Source organism: Condylostylus longicornis, unplaced genomic scaffold, assembly GCF_029603195.1.
Source record: "Condylostylus longicornis isolate FDR11 unplaced genomic scaffold, ASM2960319v2 ptg000022l, whole genome shotgun sequence".
Taxonomy (NCBI): domain Eukaryota; kingdom Metazoa; phylum Arthropoda; class Insecta; order Diptera; family Dolichopodidae; genus Condylostylus; species Condylostylus longicornis.
The window spans coordinates 4,430,228-4,449,734 of NW_026577991.1; the positions used below are offsets into that span (position 1 = coordinate 4,430,228).

The window sequence follows — 19,507 nt, forward strand, 5'->3', positions numbered from 1 at the left end:
GAATAAATCGGGTTATGAACTCGTTCTTATGAACTTTTCCGAAACCCGTAAACGACACTGATGCATACATAAGAAAAATACAGATTTTATATAGGGTTCGTGAGCCTAATCAGGAATATTTCGTGGTAGATTTTATGAACGTCCAGATCTAAGCTGACATTCTGGAACCGGGAAGGTACTTTTTCTTAAGAATGTAATTTTACTAAAACTTTTTCAACAATTTGACCCCTTAATGAGAAAAACGAGCCCTGAGGTAAAAGCAAACCTCCAAAAATGAAATTATTTTTTCCAGTGTCTAAAATTTAATAACAATATTGCGGTAGGAATTGAATAAATTGATTAATCTTTGATATTTCAACTTAATTAAATATGGAATTTAATAATTAAACTTAACTTAATAATTAAAAACTTAATTAAATATGGAATTTAATAATAAAAATGGTCAAATTTATATTCAAATTTAATTTAATTTCTATGTTTCCCAAATTCGACCCTAAATTGTTTATAAATCTTACTTGAAATTTGAAAATTAATTTTTTTTTTCCAACATTTCAGATCAATTTTCCAGCACTATTGTGACAACAAAAATTTCACAAGATAGATGAAAACATTTTCATTCATCACAACTACTTAAATCGGAAATCTACTGTTAACACACAATATCATAATCGCATTGATAGTCAACTCCATCTTAATATTTGTTAACCAAACAAACAAGAACAATATAATGGTAAGTCTTAAAAATTTTCTGTTAAAAACTCAAAATCAAATTACAATCTAAATTTTTTACAACACTAAACTCAATAATTCGCTTATACTTGAAATTGATAAAAAAATTCCTATTTGATTTTGCGGTATTTGTGCTTTTTTTCCCATTAATCCAACCTCCTTTGATTTGAAAACAACAGTGAAATTTTAATGACAACATTGAAAAAACAAAATAATGCCGCAAGTGAAATTTTTGTTTTTCCATAAATTTTCGCGTATACCGGGGTCTTAATAATCGTCTTAAATAAGAAAAAAATGTAAAAATAACAAGCAAATATTGGAAACGGAAATACGAAAATTATAAGAAATGTGAAGAGAGTCGCCTAATCGTCTTTGTTAAAATACACCCAAACTTCATATACGAATATGCGTTAGTGGCTTAAATGATATAATAAATGGGGTACCGAATAAAATTTTAAGCATGTACATGGGCCTTAAGTGGTATGTTCAATGGTACTGCATTCACAGTACCTACAACTTTCGGAGATGTTATATAATCTGATATATATCACAATAAACCTCTAGAGTGCCATAATTTTTTCTGTTAGTTAATCATCATTTCTTTAAATTTGATCCACTGTGATAAATTTTTATGATCATACTTTTAAGCTGATTAGAGATCACAAATAGTTGAAGTTTAATAGGTTTTCTTTCAAGGTATTCGATCAATTGTTTGGCCATAAATTTACCAGGCCCTTAATCGTGGCAATAATCCAATGTTCACCCAATTTTCTACAACTTTTCTGTCAATCAAAACTAGTTGACTTTTCAAGTGTGAATTTTGATTGTTTTTCCAAAATATTTACTGTAAAAATCCTCTATTCTCTTGATCATCTGGTAAATATATACTTTTGTTTTGTATATGTATATATTCACGTAATTTTAAATATTGTTATTATATTCGTACACGTGTATCACATTTTATATTCGTGTACAAATATTATTTAAATTTGCATATACTTTGTTTTATTGAAAATATAAAGGAGAATAAACAACCGGCAGCAGGAAATACGGTAAAAAAACACACAAATAAAAGAAGAGGAAAACAAAACAAAAAAAAATTGGCAAAATAAAGGAAGCAAATGTGTTGAAATTAGCAATATTACCGTTAACCATATTGGTATTATAAATAAATAAAAAAAGTTGTCAAAAAAATGTCAATATTTTCTCTTATATAATATTATATGGTTTTTCTGTAAACCCTTTAAAAAACATTTACTTTTGAATAATAAATTATTTAAAATTTGCTGTGATAACAATTTTATAATATGGCATGTTTTGCATTCCTCCTAAATGTATGCAAACATTTAAATTTTCATTTACTTAGTGAATTATACCTTCTACAAAAACGAAGTGAAGTGAGGTTTCCTCTTAAAAGGATCTTAGCAATTAATTTCAACTATTAAAAACTGAAATATATAATTCACACCTAAAAATATGCAATTTTTCTTAAATATTTTAAACTGCTGTTATATCAATTGGACTACGTTACTGAAATTTTCTCAAAATTTATACGAAATTCATTTCATGTATTAGTCGCGATATACTCTGTATTGAACATAAATATATCAACTACTGCAAATATGAAATAACACTCACTTATATTTCATATGTATAATTGTATATGTTAATGTGAATGTATAGAATAAATTATTATGACATAGCTGTTCAAAAAATAAAATTATTATATATTCTCCATTCAATAACAATTTTATTGTTCATTTCATTTACCACTATTTTAATTTATAACAGTTATTATTCAATTTTAATTAATTAACATACACAATAGATGTTAAGTACTTCCCATATATAAGTGGCACACCATTATAATATAATAATTTGAGTGTTTAAATTGCAATAATTTTAATTATGATTTAAGAATTGTTAAAATTTTAAGTTATTAAATTGCTGTCATCAGCCTTAATAACATCAAATTAATAATCATATTGTGTTGTAGTGGAATAATTATTAATAAATTTAAGTATTGTTATTTTAAATATTATAGACACATTGTTATAATTTAGATGAGGATTTTTAATAGTAAAATTTAAATAATAAATGAAATTTCAAAAATTTGTTATTGAGAAAATATTTGTTTGTATAAATTTGGTTATAAAAATAGAAAATTTATTTTAATATTAACGGATTTTTAAGTAGCGACGCTAAAATTTTTATTATGCTCCCATAAGTAGGCAATTTTTTTAAATTTTCATTCAATAAATTACACACCGCAAATACTGCGAAAATTCCAAGAATACCAATCTTAAAATTTTTTACCAGCTTCACGTACTGTAACTTTCAGCTGCACGTACTATACATATATGGAATAACAAGAAAAGCAATAAAGAATCTGTACCCAAATGTAGACTTCCGTAGCTCAAAGGATCTGATATCTCTTCGAAAGGGATATCGGGGAAGTTATAAGGGTTCTAATCGGATAATGTTTAACTGGCATAACAGACGAAGAGGAGAGAGAAACACTGTCCCGCCTGTTGTGTTTAGTGCTGCCGAACTTCGGGCGGAGTTTTCTTGGGTTTTACTTCTTAAACTGAGGAAATAGGGCTGCTTCTAATGGAGTCAAAATGGAATAATCTAACCTAATCTGCTGTAGGTACCTTAAAGATATGTATGTACCTTAAAATCGCTAAAAATGAACAAAAACATTTCTTCGTTTTTGAAATTTGATTAAAACAAGATTTTCTGTAGTTGAAAACCAATTTTAATAACCGTGAAATGTCTACAGTGGTACAGTTTCCTATTATCAGTATAGTAATTTTACAAAAGTTACCATATATCAAGGCTACTTTTGAAATTAAAAGTCTCAAATTACAAAAGGAAGAACGAAAAAAAATCTTTTATTCAACTGATTAATTAATATTTTGTTGAAAATTTTTCTTTGTTTGTTTTTCATAAAAGTTTTCATTCCTTTATAAAATATTCTTCCACTGCCCTCTTCGGTTATCCTCAATATCGTAAATAGTACAAATGAATATTTTATTTTTTGAAAATCTTTTCTTAAATTCAATTATTTTTTCAGTTGGACTACAGAAAAATAAAAACAAAGCATTTTTGTACCCACTATTCCACTTTTCATTTTAATTCTCTATTTTTTGCCCCTTTTTGTATTATAATTGTAGAAAAATGTTAAATTTTTGGGCAAAAAAGAGAGGGAAGTGAGAAAGAAGAAGTTTTTAAAACAAAACAAAACCGTAAAATAAATAAATAAATAAAAAACTGTTAAAAAAAATAAAACAAAAAGTTTGGGAATAAAAAGTAGTGCCTTCCTTTCCATCAGAATATTTTAATTAAAGAAAAAGTTTCATTATTTTTGGAAACATTTTTAAAAATGAATTCTTAATCCAGTAAACCTTAAGCCAAACAAAATGAAATTGTATATTAAAATGTTTTCCTATTCATTACCCATTAAAAACTATCATTTGTGTAAATTGATAATGAGGTATAAAAAATGGAAATTTGATTTTTTTTTTGTTTGATTACTGCATTATATAAACGCAATATCAGGCATTTTCCACTACATTTCTTTAAAATGTTTAATTCAAATGGAAATTTTAATTTTAATTCTTTAATATTTTAAAATTTGTGTTGTAGTTTAAGTCATTAATATTAAAATTAATTAAACTGAGCTTGAAGAGTGTACTGCATAATAGATTCGCACTATCCATGAGGACATATTAGAAAGGTTTCATAGCCATTTACAATTCCCAAAGACCGTTTGCTGTAATCTTCCTTTAGAAAATATAAATGCCTGAGGTGTTCTGCTCCATTTCATTTCAAGTTGGTTCTCTTCATTTACTATGTGAAATTTCTTCAAAATGAGTAAACTGACAATTTTTACCGGAGACAATTTGAGATAATCTATAAAATGACAAAAAAAACTCTTTAACTCGATTAAAAAAGAAGTAAGAATTATAGTTGTCTTCCTACTGCGATGACTGAACTACTATTTACATAAGTTATGATTAACCATGAACTACTTTTGAAGATTTCGCCAATACGAGGATGAAATTCTCGAACAAATTCTTATAGGATCTGGGATGACGTTATATTCATTCTCTCCACAGATATCAAATAAATAAACTCCTAGGATTTAACATTTTTTCCTTTTTCTCTGCTCCTTCTATTTTGTTTTATTCTTTAGCTTTTACTCCAAACTAATTACTCTTTACCCTCCAATAATAAGATCAACATTATAAAGTCCACTTCAAATAATACGCAAGCAATTGCATTAAAAAGTCTGCATACTTAAGCATTTTAATTTTAAATAATTTAGCAGAAAAAATTTTTCAAATTACAAATTATTCAAATACGGTGAATTAAATTCATCCTTTAAGAAACATTACAAAAAAAATAAGAAAAAAATGAATGCATTCTCACCTTTCCAACTCCTTGTTTTAAAAAGAGAGAAACAAAATATTCATTTTCCCTTCTTCCTTTTCATAAAACGAAAACTTTTATAATAAAATTTTCAAATAATATCAAGGAGCTTTATTTTCCGAGGAAATGTAATTTGTAACTTAATGTATAAAATAATTAAGGAGCATAAATTTGAGTAAAAAAAAAAAGTTTCTCCTTACTATGACAACCCTTATACAAAGTAAAAAGTTTATTTGAAAAAATGTTAAAAGATCTTATCTTTATTAAATTTAATATTTAAAGGAAAAATTTTTCTATTGTTTATACTTTTTTAATTAAGTTTCCAAATAATTTAATATTAATTATGAATTTCATATCAAAATGTATGGAAATTGAATTGAAAAAAAGAAGAATTTACGTGCTTTCTTTAAATATTCCTTAAATATCTCCCGAGAATTGATCTTTGCCCTATGCCTATCTGTAGTTAGTTACTGCAAAAAAATTGATTTCAAAATAACATTTCGTTTTTCATTATTAAAGTGTCTGGTACAATTTAGTTGTCACTCTTTTGAATTAAATTCTTACCTAACTATTTATTTCAAATTCTTAGGGTAATTTTGTTATACATAGATGGGGGATCTTTTGCACAAAGAGAGTAACAGACAAACTCAATTCCATTTTCTATTCCGATTAACAATTTTAATTAAAGAGCATTATTCTCTAACAATTAAATATCCGCATAACCTATTGAAGAGTTGTAACTATACGTAAAAAAATGTGTAAATGGTCAATCTAACCATATCCATTTATCCATCCATTTGTCTGGCAATAAACAAGCTTGGGGATTAAAAATTTTTTGTATATAAGATGATTTTTACTGCCTGAAGGTAAATTATGGATAAGTTCCGGAAAAAAAACATAAAACATGTCTCCTGTAGCACGAAGCCGATTTATGGCTTCATAAAACTAAGATTCTGAGAAAGTGTGTGAACTGCATATGTTTTTCTCTTGGAAGATACAATTTCAATAAAGAATATTTGTGTAAAATACGCATCATTTTTAAATTAATTTCATTTTAACCCCTTTTTAAAGGAAAAACTTCTTGAATTATTCAATATTTTATTAAATACAAGTAATAAGTTTCCGGCAATCAATAGTTTAATATTCATTAAAACGGGTATGCCAAAATGTTTTCCTTCTCGAAATATAAGCCTTTGATAAGCTGTCTGCTATAAACATAAATAAAAATATCCTTTAATTATTTAGAATTCTAGAAAAGCAGAATTTTCTTCTCTATGTTTTTGTTTTTCTATTCTATCTACTTTTATATAAACAAATCGAAATGAAAATATCAATAAAGGTGAATACAAATAAAAATGAAAATTTCCAATTTGCCGCACATGTTGTAATTCCCAGGAAGGATAAATAAAATTTATTTTCTATTTGTGTATAAAATTATAAAATTTTATAAAAAGAAAAATAGTGTGTAGTAGCCCTTAAGCAAAATAATTGATTCTTTTCCACTTTGGTTGTTTTTTTTTTATTTTAAATTGTTTTCGCAAAACATAAGTAGAATTAAGCATCTTATGTTTTGTTATAAACTTTATATGAAGTGTTTGTTTATAGGTGTCATCAGTTTTCAACACTCTCCATAGAATAATTTAAAATGGTTGTAAGCTATAATATTTGTAAGCATGTTAGAATTTCGAATTTATGGTTTAATCTGGTAAGAATTGACTCTACATTATTAAATGCTGAGGAATTTTCAAAATACCAGCGAAATGATCTCATAATTGTTGCGTAAAATCATCCTTTTTTTTTTTTGTTCTACTAGGTGAAAAAATCTCGAAAGACGAAGAAGGACGGTTCTATCTGCCTTTTCCTCCGAAAGTTCCCTAAAAAATCACCTAAATTCCGAACAGATAAAACTGGTCCTACAGACCAACTATTGCCTCCGCGCTAACTTAGTTTTTCCGTGCAGGAATTAAATACCTTCCATAAGGAAATTGGTATTTCGTGTTAAATCGGATGGTCTTGTTCGTTTAAGTCTTGCTGTCATAACGCCATTGTCTAGCAGCCGAGCTGCTTCCATATTTACATGCTGTTCTAGACGAGCCCTATGCTTTGTAACACAACTCCTAATTTCATCCACAACCAAAGGAATTCCTAAGTCCCTGTGGATATCACTGTTACGTATATACCATGGCGCATTTACCATGCCCCGTAGAACTTTATTCTGGAAGGTTTGAATTTTGTTAATGTGAGTCTTCTTGGCACACACCCAAAGCTGAATGCCATATCGCCATATTGGTTTAATGATTTGGTTATAAATTAATATCTTATTATCAATTGCCAAATTGGACTTACAACCTAGCAGCCAATAATTTTCTCTATATTTATTTTCTAATTCTATGTGTTTCTTCTTTATATGCTCTTTCCACCTTAGCTTGACATCTAAAGTCATTCCTAGGTATTTTGCTGAGTTATGGATCGCTACGTTCGTTCCATTTACGTTAATTTGTGGTAGATTCACTATTTTTCGATTGGTGAAATTTATGTAAACGGATTTTGCTTCATTCAACTTCACCCTCCAATCTCTAGTCCACTGGCTTATTTTGTTAATTGCCTCCTGTAATTTTTTTGTTGAATGTTCGCTCTTACTGCCAATATTGCAGTATCGTCAGCAAAAGTGGCCATCGTAGCATTTTCTATTTGTGGCAAATCACTCGTGTAAAGTGTATAATCATCCATACTTTCAATAATGAAAGTATAGTTTCCTACTTACCCAAACATTTTGAGTTCCTAAAGCCATGTTTGATGATTAATTTTCTCGTTGTCCAATATCGCACATCCAGCCAAACCTGAAATATATATTGAAATGATTACTTAATTAAAAATTTATAACTTATTTACAAAAAATTGTGTATAAAAATTAGGGGCTATCAGGCCGCAACCAGGCCATATTTACTGATAGACCCTATCTTACGCTTAAATATTTTATATATAAATGAGATCTTAGAAACTGTGTGCTTTATGTCCATAACTCATCTCTTCCCCTTCCAAAAAAACAATTTAAAATTTTTTTTTTTTTTTATTCTACAACAATTTCAATAAATTTCATTTTAATTTTCATAATGGAAAAATATTCCAAAATGAAAAAGTCAACGAAAATGAAAAAGGGAAGTAGTTGGGGAAGGGTAACAAAACAGACAAATAAATTTAGAAAACTGAATATGGTGGCGCACAAATTTTATAGGTCAGCGAGGATATATTAAATATCAAACACGTAAACATACTGGATTAAAGACGAACAATCATAATTTCACGTTAAAAAAAAATGCCATAAAATATTTCAATTTATCAAAACAGGCAGCTATAAATATGTGATCTAGGGCATTGTATAGTGTTATTTTTGCATTTCTCTTGCGACACCTTACATTTAAATACGTACACTTCTCATATATTATTCATTTTCAAGGTGACCTACATTTTGTCTCGATTATATAATGGGATAGGATTTTCTTTTTTTTTTTAATTGTATTGAAATTTCGTCGTCTTCTATCTTTTTACGTTCTTTCACTTTCATTTAAATTCTCATATTCGCTTTTATTAAAATGAACGCAAAATATGGGAAAAAAATGAAATAAACCACAACAGAAATGTGGTTCTTTTGAAGTTAAATGAGTTCTTGTATACATAAACGCATTCAAAATAATTGGGTACATTTTTTGCTATTGTCTTAATAACCAATTAGCATTTCTTTGTTGTCTGAGCCAAAAAAAAATATTATAAAGACAATTTGGTTTTAATTTTTTAGTGTATACGTATTCAAGAACATATCTTCAAGTACAATGTAAATTTTAAAATAAAAAAAAGTTTAAGATATTTCTGAGGCTTCTTTCAAGGAAAATTTCTTTCAAATATAACTGTTATATAATATGTTACAAAGCTAGGTTGTATAGATTGTAGATTTGTGTAACTTGGATAACAAGGCAACGCAACCACGTATAAGGGTTTATTGTGTCATCCTCTAAATGCGGACATGCCCCTAAAGCACCTGCTTCAGAAGAACCAGAAGGTGAGTTCTGATATTTCTCACAGAATCTGCAATTGTCATTACTTTCTAGATCCAGCTTGTTGAGGCACTCCCTGAGTATGTTATATAGCTAAAGTATTATTAAAAAGTCAGATGGCTTCAGGGCTTCGCAATGACATCTTGCGAAAAATTTGTACTACAGAACATTTTATAGATGACTACTGCAACGAGGACCCTTAACCTGAGACGCTATTTTATTAACTGATTCTTAACCTGTTCAAGGAACATATTAGTTTTGGTGTTTTTTATAATTGCATAAAATCATTTCGTTTCATTCTTAGTATTCCTCAGTAGACAGTGAAGCAAAAAACAAATTATTTATGAACTTGGCAATAAATCAGGTACAGGGATTATTCAACTACGTGAAATTGCTTATAGAACAGAAAATTTTATGGTAATAATTCAAAATTTTAAGACCTTAAAATTTCTTAAAAGTGATTTAGGTTCGAATAGAAAAACTTTTTCAAAAACTTAATGACTTTCAAATATTCAAATTTTAAATAATTCTTTAATTTTCTTTTGTTCCTGTTTTTTGTATTGAAAAACTGTCAAAAAATTTTTAATTAATGCCTTCATTTTATAAAGGAAAATCCATTAAAAGAATTATGAGAATATGCTGTCCTTTTCTAATAAAATTATTACACACCTGTTCAGTCATATTTTTATGATGCTTTTTATTTACAAACAAAAAGATGTGTTCTCTTTAAATTTTGAATAAAAAAATTTAAAACAGTAAATTTTTTTTTGTAGACATGTGAAGTTTGGAGACTTTGAAATTTAAAATTGAGAAGAAAATTAGTAGCCCGATCTAAGAGAGTTTCATGAAATGAATCATTATGTTTCTCATCTCATTCCCAATAAATTCCAGTATCATGTAAAAACCAAATTTTCAAAGAGAAAAGAGCGTCCGAAAGACTCATTTTCTAATATTCTCTATCAAGGCTCTACCAACACTCTATCGAGGGGAATATCTTAGTCTTCTTCTAGAGATATTAAGTTTTAGTCGCGTTATTCTTAAATTGCCTGAAAATTTTACAAATCATGTTCGGAATAACCGCTGTTTAATGTAATCGGAATAAGTGCTGTTTGCTCACTTGCTTATCGCCTACCTTATGAACCATCCTCATTGACCCAGACAATGAAAATAGTATTCGGTTTGAAGTGTGTGGCTTTCAAGAAGTATGAAAGCCACACACTTTAACAGCTTTGCAAGGAGTATGAAAGGAAAGGGTCGTCCGCTACGCTAGTAAATTCATATTTGCTCCCCGATTTGTGTTACAACCATACCTCTACACAGACGTAATTCTTATATATCTCTTACATGGAATTCTGAGTAAAAACTTGGCTCATTTAATATTTTTTATGAAATAAGAACCATAAAACAAAAATCTTACAGTTATGCTTTTAATTATGTTATACTTAACCCTAATCCAATGAAAAGAAACCAAAGAAATTTTTTTAATATTTCAATGAAATTAAAAAAAATACACATCACGCACATAAGTAAAAGAGTGATGAGTGATTCTATTTAGATTTTACTCTTTTTTCTCAAAATCCTTAAGAAATTTTTGGGTGTTAATTCAATTTGTTATACTCATAATATGATTTCCTTCAAAGATTTTCTACTACTTGAATTGAAATTTTTCTTCTATGTAACATTGAACGGTAGCTTCTCCATCTTACTATACAAAAGCCTATAGAAATGTAAGCGTAAAGAACAAGAGAACAAACAAACAAGCAAGAAAAAAAAATATCATTAGTCTCTAAAGTTTCTCTCATTTCATCATTATCTCTATCTCTATTTAATATTTAATCCTTTTCAATGGAAAAATTTCTTTTATATTTTCAATTATATTATAATTTTTTTTTTTTATTTATATCAATTATAAAATGAGTTGTTAAACTCTTTCAATTTTCTTCTTTTGAATTTTTTTTTTCAACCCTTTTCTTACAAAAAAAGAAATTTTTTTTTCTTCTTCATTTTCTTACTTTTTTCATGTTTCCAAAATAAGATTTCTCTAATTCCAAGTTCATACAACTTTTCACATTGAAATCATTTCGTGTCAAACTTAATTCAACCATGTTTATAGTATGAAAGCTATGAAAGAATGAATAAGACGGCAAGATAAACTTTTTTTTTTTGGTCTTTTACAATATTCTGTATCATCAAAATCTACTCCACCGATTTTTTTCTTTATTTCATTTACACAATCTCTATTATATTACCTATTCAGATTAGAAAAAAACAAATGATCGAATAAACTTCCGACAAACAGGATATTATTGTGTGAAAAGTTGAAAAGGAAAGTATTAAAAAGGATTTTTTATTTTGTTTTCTCTTTTTTTTCTTTTTGTATTTTGTTTTATTATTTTCTTGTGAATTCTGTAATTTTACATCATAACATTTTACCACTTCGCTTATAACAGTTAAAAATCATGACGAATGTAAAATAATTATAGTATCATATCGAAAATAAATTTGAGACATTTGTTTGATCATACAAATTGCATATATCAGATTTATAATTTACTTGTTCGTGGTACAATCTTAACAGAGGTTTTTAATATAAATAAGAAAAATGCAATTAAATTGTAACCTTGTATTTTAAATTTGTTTGATAATTTGGTTTCATCATACAAGTTTGGTCACATTTGTTTGACAACGTACATTTGAATAATTATGAAGAAAATATTTATGAAACAAGTTCATTAAAATTGTAATCTCGGATTGCGAATTAGTTTGATCATACAAGTTAGATCACACAAGTTTGATCATACAAGTTAAATCACACAAGTTTGATCATACAAGTTTGAACATACACATGTGTTTCACAATGTAAATTTTCGTGGTAGATTTTTAGTTACAAACTAAAGTAAGCTGGAAAATTATTTTTTGCTGCCTACTTAAACAAGGATAATTTAATTTTTAGTTCCAAATATTCTCTTTCAAACAACCCTAAAATTATCCCAAAGTTGTTCGAACTTTATTTTGTTCATTCTATACAAAAAAAAAATTTCTTTTGTTTTATTTTTATAGTCTCCACTTTTTCATCTTAAGTTAAGTGATAAAATTGAATGAATTTCATAGAAAATTACTTGATTATTATACAATGAAATGGTTATATAATAATTGTAAAATCCTTTATTGTAACACTGTTGCCATGTTGTAATGTAATGAAGAATGTTTAAAGGGAAAATTGTATAAAGGAAAAGATCCTTATAATTTTTCTTTTTTGTATTATTTTTCACGTAACTTATTTTCGTTATAGAAGAAAAACTTTTATTGAAACTTTTTTTTTAGAAACAAAAAAAAAGTGAAATGAAAAGAAAATTGGAACTATTTGATTAATTTGGTCTTTTGTTTTTTTTTTTTGTTGTTTTATAATTTTGAAAAAAGTTATTCACATTAAATAAAGATTTCTATAGAAAAATTTATTAAATTCGAAGAAGGTTAAATAAATTGATTTTAAAATAAAATTTTTCTAATTAAAAAATAACAAGGCAATTAAAGAAATTCTTAAGAAAATTATTATTCAAAATAGTTGAAATTGAAATTTTCTTTCCAATTATCACGTAAATATAATTAAGTTATTATAAAATATAAGTGGTGATTTTCAATTTTAAGGATTAACAAAATTATTATAAAGAAACTATTTGGAACTTTTAAACTGCTATCGATACTCTTTTCTGCGTCTTAATAATCGTCATATTTAGCTAAAGCGATTGTGGAGAAAAAGTGATAATAGATAATCGGATCAAATCAAGGTATAGAAGACTGAGAATTTGTCTCTGCTAGTGATCTACATATGTAGTATTCTCATTAGTTTTAAACAGTATTTGCGCTCTCTTACGCCTTTGCGAAAATTTTAAAACTTAATTTGTGAAATAACACTCTTTTCTTAACGAAAAATAATTTTGGATAATTTAAAATATAGTTTAAAAATTACAATAGAATGTAGCGTTCAGTTTAAGGCCATACATATTCTGTATGATTGCTCTACTCTGGACGTCGCGTCACAAATGATTTTAATGAGGCTTTCTGAGTGTTGAGAAACTCAGGTCTAACTCCCTTCAGGATATCTTCTAATATTTACTCGGAACCGAGTAGTAAATAAGTGAGATATAGGAGGGTTATAATAAGTTATGACTGTGGTAATAGGAGAGGGGGTGTTCTTTTGCTGATATCTCTCTTCAGTAGTCTACAATACACTCTTAACGTGAGACACTCTAACACTCTTTAGTAAATTCAGAGTAATTTGATGAATAACATTTCTCGTAATCAGAATGTGCCACCAAAAATTTACAACTAAAATTTTATTAAAAATTTAATCGGTAAATTGAACCAACTATCACCAATATTGCCATATTTTAACAATTTATTTTTATACAAAATCCATTAATAAAATATCACATAAATTTTTTTTTAATATATTTCATTCAATATTATAAAAACAGTAAAAAAATCCAATAAACTATAGAAATAATTAATAATATTCAATAATAATAAGAACAATGAGATTATAATTCACTATAGTATGGATGCCAAGCAGGAAAAAAAAGCTCACAATATCCTTTATATGCTTTTTGTTTTATAAAATGTCTATAATCTAAATTTTCGCCGTATTCATTTCATTGTGATTTATATAATAAAAAAGATCTAGTATTTTTAATTGAATCAAAAATTCCAGTTCAAATGTTCTCGGCCCAAAAACAAAAAAATATAAATAAAAAAGTTGTTTATAAAAAAAAGGAACGCACAAATCGAAACTACCAGGAAACTTAACAAATACTATAAATAAATTGTTTTTCAAAATTAATTACCTTTGGTATCCGAAATAAACTATATAGGAAATAAACAGACAAAAAAACAAAAAGTGGAGGCTCTATAATAAAATTTTTACTTTAAAATTTTTTGCTTTCTGTTTTTTTTCATATAAACTGCTAATATTATTTATTTATTCCTTAAATTTCATTTGAGAGTATACTAGGTAAAAAACAAAAATGATGCTTTAAATCAAAATTCACTTGTGGTTTATTATTTAAAACACTGCACCTAACTGAAACACAGCAAAAAAATACTAAAATTCATTAAATTCACCGAAACTCTATAAATTCTCGATATTGATTTCATTTTTTTTATTTTAAAATAAACGAATATTTAGAATCTTTAACAATATATTTGCATATACATTAACCCATTTGTAGGCAATGTTAATTTTCATATTTCAATTGCAGTATTCTAAGATTGCGGCAATAGTTTCATTCCAAATTATAAAATTTATACAACAATCCACTTAAATTCGCCTACAAAATAAATGTTACCGGTAATAGGAGGTTATTGGCAGTGGTGGCAACACCGAGATTATTGAATTTTAATAAAATTTTAATTTATTTATTCATTTATTAAGCCAAAATTTATTCTCACTCAAATTATCTCAAATTTTGAGGTTAGTTCTCACCGAGTTTCAAAATGTATTTGTAAACCCTTTGCAGTTTTCTCGCATGCAACAATTTTTGTAAAACTGTCTGCTGTATTAATTGTGAAGTGAAATGAAATTTGGGTAAATTTCCTTTACAAGTCACCATTTAAGTTATAATCAAAGAAATTTGTATGATATAGCACCAAAACAACCCGATATCAAACGATTTTAATCGTACAAAGAATATACTATTTTGTTGCTATTCAAAAATAACAGTAATTGTGTGGATTATTTTCATTTTACAGTAAGCTATACATGAAAAATGACAACATCTATGAGAGTGTTAAAAAATTCTAAATAGTTTTTATTTGAATTTCAAATACAATGGAAATATGACAATAAAAAAAAATTTTTTTTTGTTTATTTTAAAAATTTAAATGACCAAAATAAATAAAGAAAAAAAATATATTTAATTGAATCAAACACTAAATAGAAAGCAAAAAATTTTAAACGAAATAATCTCCACACATGTACATTAATCCCAGAATTTCACACATGCACAAAAAAGCGTGTAGTGTAAATGTAAAAACTTTTAACTTAAAATCTTCTACATATATTGCACCTTTATTATTCTAACTTATCTTTGATCAAGTTAAGCAGAAGGCGAAAACTAATTATACCATAATACAAGCTAGATGTCGCTTTAACCGGTAATAAATCAAAACTATGTGACCGGTTTAAAAACAAACTTTTAAAGCATATTTAAAGCAACATTTTTAATATAAGAGAGCTTTAAATTTATTACTATGTTTACAAGTACATATACAAAAGTTAACCATTCAAAATATTTTGTAATAATCTCACTCACTTATACCAGATCATAAAGTATACCTTATATATCATCATCATAAAGGGATTAAAGTGTGCCAACGATCCTATATTATAATTTTTAAAACCAAAGAGATATATTATTACCTTAAAATATTCTCGAGATCCTTTCATATTCAAACGTAAATTTTCTCTATAGTTTGTATAAAATATTTTGTAACAGTATACAATCTGAAAATATAACACTCTAAAAGTAACAAGCCGTAACATTCCAATAATTTTATAAAATAACATTCCAAGCCGTATAATTGTGAAAAAATAACTAGTGCGATAAATGACAACGGTAATTTCGAGATAGTAATTTTGCTTAAATCTCGGCAGTTCCAATTAAATATAAATTCTGACATTTCGTCGCGGAAAATCGTACTAGTTCTGTTTGCAACCTAATTCTCGAAAGTACTACAGCCCATATAAAAGAAAGAATTGCATCGGAGAAAAGAATTACGTCAATGAATTCAGTTTTTCCTGAATGATGGTTTGTGTCAAAAACAAGTGTCAAATATGTGCCAATATGAAACACATGAAACTACTCGAAGAGTTTAAGCCATGTTGACAGAAACGTAAGCAATACCAATATTCACAATCGAGAGAAAATCTTAATTAAAATTTTTAAAGTATGTATGCACTTCTAATATTCTTTTTCACCGGAAACATTGTATGTGGAAAGAAAGACAGAGAGAGAGAAAGAGCCCTCTGTATTATTTTAACAAAATTAATTCAACATGTTGATATAAAAATTTTTTTTTTTCGTTTATCAACGCCTACTTATACATACATATATAATATACTGTTACAATAAAAATAAACAAAAAAAAATTTTATTTTATCACCATTTTTCAGAATTTTTCAGGCATAATAATAAATTTATATATGCACATATATGTATACAAAATATCAACAAATATGCGTATAGAAAAGAGTCCATTAAAAAATCTCAAATGTTATATTTTTTTCTGACAAAGGATCATAATAATATTTTTTTTTCTGCAAAATATTATACAACAACTGCTGTTGATTGCACATGAGTACATTAATTTTATGAATAAATAAGTTTTTATTCAAAAATTTGTTTTTTGGTATTTTCTCTGACTTTTTTCATTAAAATTATAACCAAAATATTTTTATTAAATGTTTAAATATTAAAAAATTTTTAATTTTTAATTTAAAAATTTTGACAGAAATTCGGTGGGAATTCCAAAAGTTTAAGAATTTTATTTTATTCAATTAAATGACATAAGAAATTTAATTGAACCTTTCATAAAACTTAACAAACCAAATGTTGATTATTCAGACACGTTGATTTTAAAGCAATGTTTCATTAGATTCCAAGCAGTTTAACACCGAGTCGCCTTTCAATTGAATTAACCCTATTACAATTGAAGATAATTAGTTACAACAAGGAGTTTCACTACCAAATTGGTGAAAATATCAAAAAATACTCGCGTGGCACACGAATTCCAATTATAACACTTGAGAGATCAAAGCGATAACGGATTTAAAACGCATAATGGCTGACTGATTGCAATTAAATTAAAAATGTCAAAACTATTAATCATTATCGTATTTAATATCGTATTTAACTGTTTGAATATTTTGAAATGGATAATTATTTTTTTACGACCATAGGTTAAGCGTAATTAACCACCACAAACTACTCCGAAAACTGAAATTCGACAAAAGAAACTTTTGTTACCTTTTTAATAGGATTTCAAACGTACGATATTCTTTGACCAATACCAATACTGAACCACATATATACATATTTGCCTTCAATTATCGAAAATTATAAATTTAATCTTTGGATTGTTCAACACTAATCCTTTCATATTTCTTCATATGATGATGTGAGCTTTACACATCCAATTTAAACCATTTTTACATTACTCTTTCAAAAATAATCCAAAGATTTTACATTTTTAAATCCATTTTTATAAATAATTGACAACATTTTTAAAAATATATTATGTAATAACCCTTTTGTTTTTATTGCTATTTCATAATATTTTGCAATCCAAATTTATATAAAATAATTCTCAAATAAGCTATACAAAAGCTATAAAGTTTATTTCAAATATAAAATTTATTATAAATGTATACACACTTAAGTATAATATATTACGATATAGTATCCTTTTTTATTAAATCATCCTTGATTTAAAATCCCTGAATATATTAAAAAGTCAAATATAAAGTTCAAAATAACCAAAATTTTTCGCAAAAAGAACCTCCAAAATAAAGTTATCAAATATAAAAGAATTTTTTTACGATAGTTGTGCCAAAATATAAAAGTAGTACATTTACATATACAAAAGTATATTAAACGTCATCATTGACATTTATATTTTATACATACAATCACATACAATTTATACGAGTTCTATATAACAGTCAACTTTTTCACCACAAACAATTACACACCTTTTGGAAGCAAAACACAAACAATAATAAAAAAAAAATATTACAATCAAAGTTTAAATTAAATTTATGTGTTAACCCTTTCTAACCTTTTAATATACTTAGACTTTATTAAACAAAAAAAAAAAGAGAAATTCAAATTTTAATCTTTTATTTTAACATTTTTTATTGTATTTGTTGCTCATCTTTATTTTAGTAAGGCACACATTTAAGCGTTAGTATACTTAAAAAAGTTATAAAGTCAAGTTAAAATTAAACATTGTTATTTTCAGGGTTAATATTTGTTCCGTTATATTTTTATAACTAATTTAATTTGAAATAGTCGACCTGCGACCTTGGTTCGTGTTGACTATATTAATTAAATTATTAATATAATTTTTTTTCACAATTTAATTTAAGCAATATTCAGAGAGTTAAACTAAGTTCAGTTCGAAAGATATGGCAACAACTGTTCTAATATTTATTTAAACAATTCTAATATTTTATTATAAACAAAGTACTGATCACCCTTGGGTTGAAAAAAACCAATATATTTGATGGTTTTCAATTAAAACAGACAATTGTTTTTAAATTCCTGAAGTACAAAAACAATAAGGGCTAAACTTTTCCAGATATGTGCAAATCATTATAATAACTTGTCAATAAACTTAAATGCCAGCCTATTTGACATGTGCATATATAAATCTACCAACTTCCTGACAAATTGCAATTCTTCACAAAGCACCTTCCGAAGCATCTCACTCGTACGCGAGCCACCGCGTCGTATCCACATAATAAGTGCTCCACCCTTTTGTCCTCTTTCTGGCAAAAGCGGCAGACTTCCGCCTTGCCCATTCTTTTTGGGATAGACCATCAAGAGTTTCCAGCCCAATAAAAAGAGTTGCCGCTTCCATCCGGGCAAAATCATGAGCTTTCTCACTTCCATCTACGTCGTGATGTGCCGACATCCACATCAAAGCTACCTTGTTATACTTGCCCACGACGTTAAGGGCATTAACCTATTCCTTAGCAGCTCGAATCCGACTACATCAGACGAGAGGGCCCTTAAGAACGGTCTTAATGCTCGCCATAATTAAGACTTGTACCTGCCTCTAAAACTTCATTTAAATCTCCTGGAAGTCTTATAATTATCTGAATACTAAAACTATTTCAATTAATTATTAAAAACATTTTGAAAAAAATATAGCGTAATTATTATTCGATAATATCTAAGAAATAGACGTAGGTTTTGTAATTTTAGTATGGTGATTTAAGATGATATCATATTGTTTCTTGACTCCTGCGAACTATATCCATACATGTGTAAACATTATGTTTGAAATCGTGAATGTATGAAAGTAAAATTTGTGTATCATGTTCTACCCTTATGCCATAATTTATTATCATACTTGTAATACACATAATATGAGTATGAAAACTAAAAGTAAGTGATATTTGTATGTTTAGTTCGAAAGAATGTTTACGAATGATGCAATACATTTGTGTGTTGTAGTACATTTACTAACATAATATTATAAGATCTGTATTGTATGAGTGGAATATATAA

General features: G+C 26.9%; 1 protein-coding gene across 2 annotated transcripts in view; it reads left to right on the top strand.

Annotated features, from left to right (window-relative positions):
- The first annotated feature begins 556 nt into the window (after positions 1-556).
- The window catches only part of LOC129606828 (uncharacterized), a 62,052-nt gene continuing 43,101 nt past the window's right edge, over positions 557-19,507 (top strand). For both annotated transcript variants that reach the window (XM_055517401.1, XM_055517402.1), the window contains exon 1: positions 557-730. The gene's annotated coding sequence lies outside the window, so the exon portion shown is untranslated. The remainder of the gene's footprint in view (positions 731-19,507) is intronic.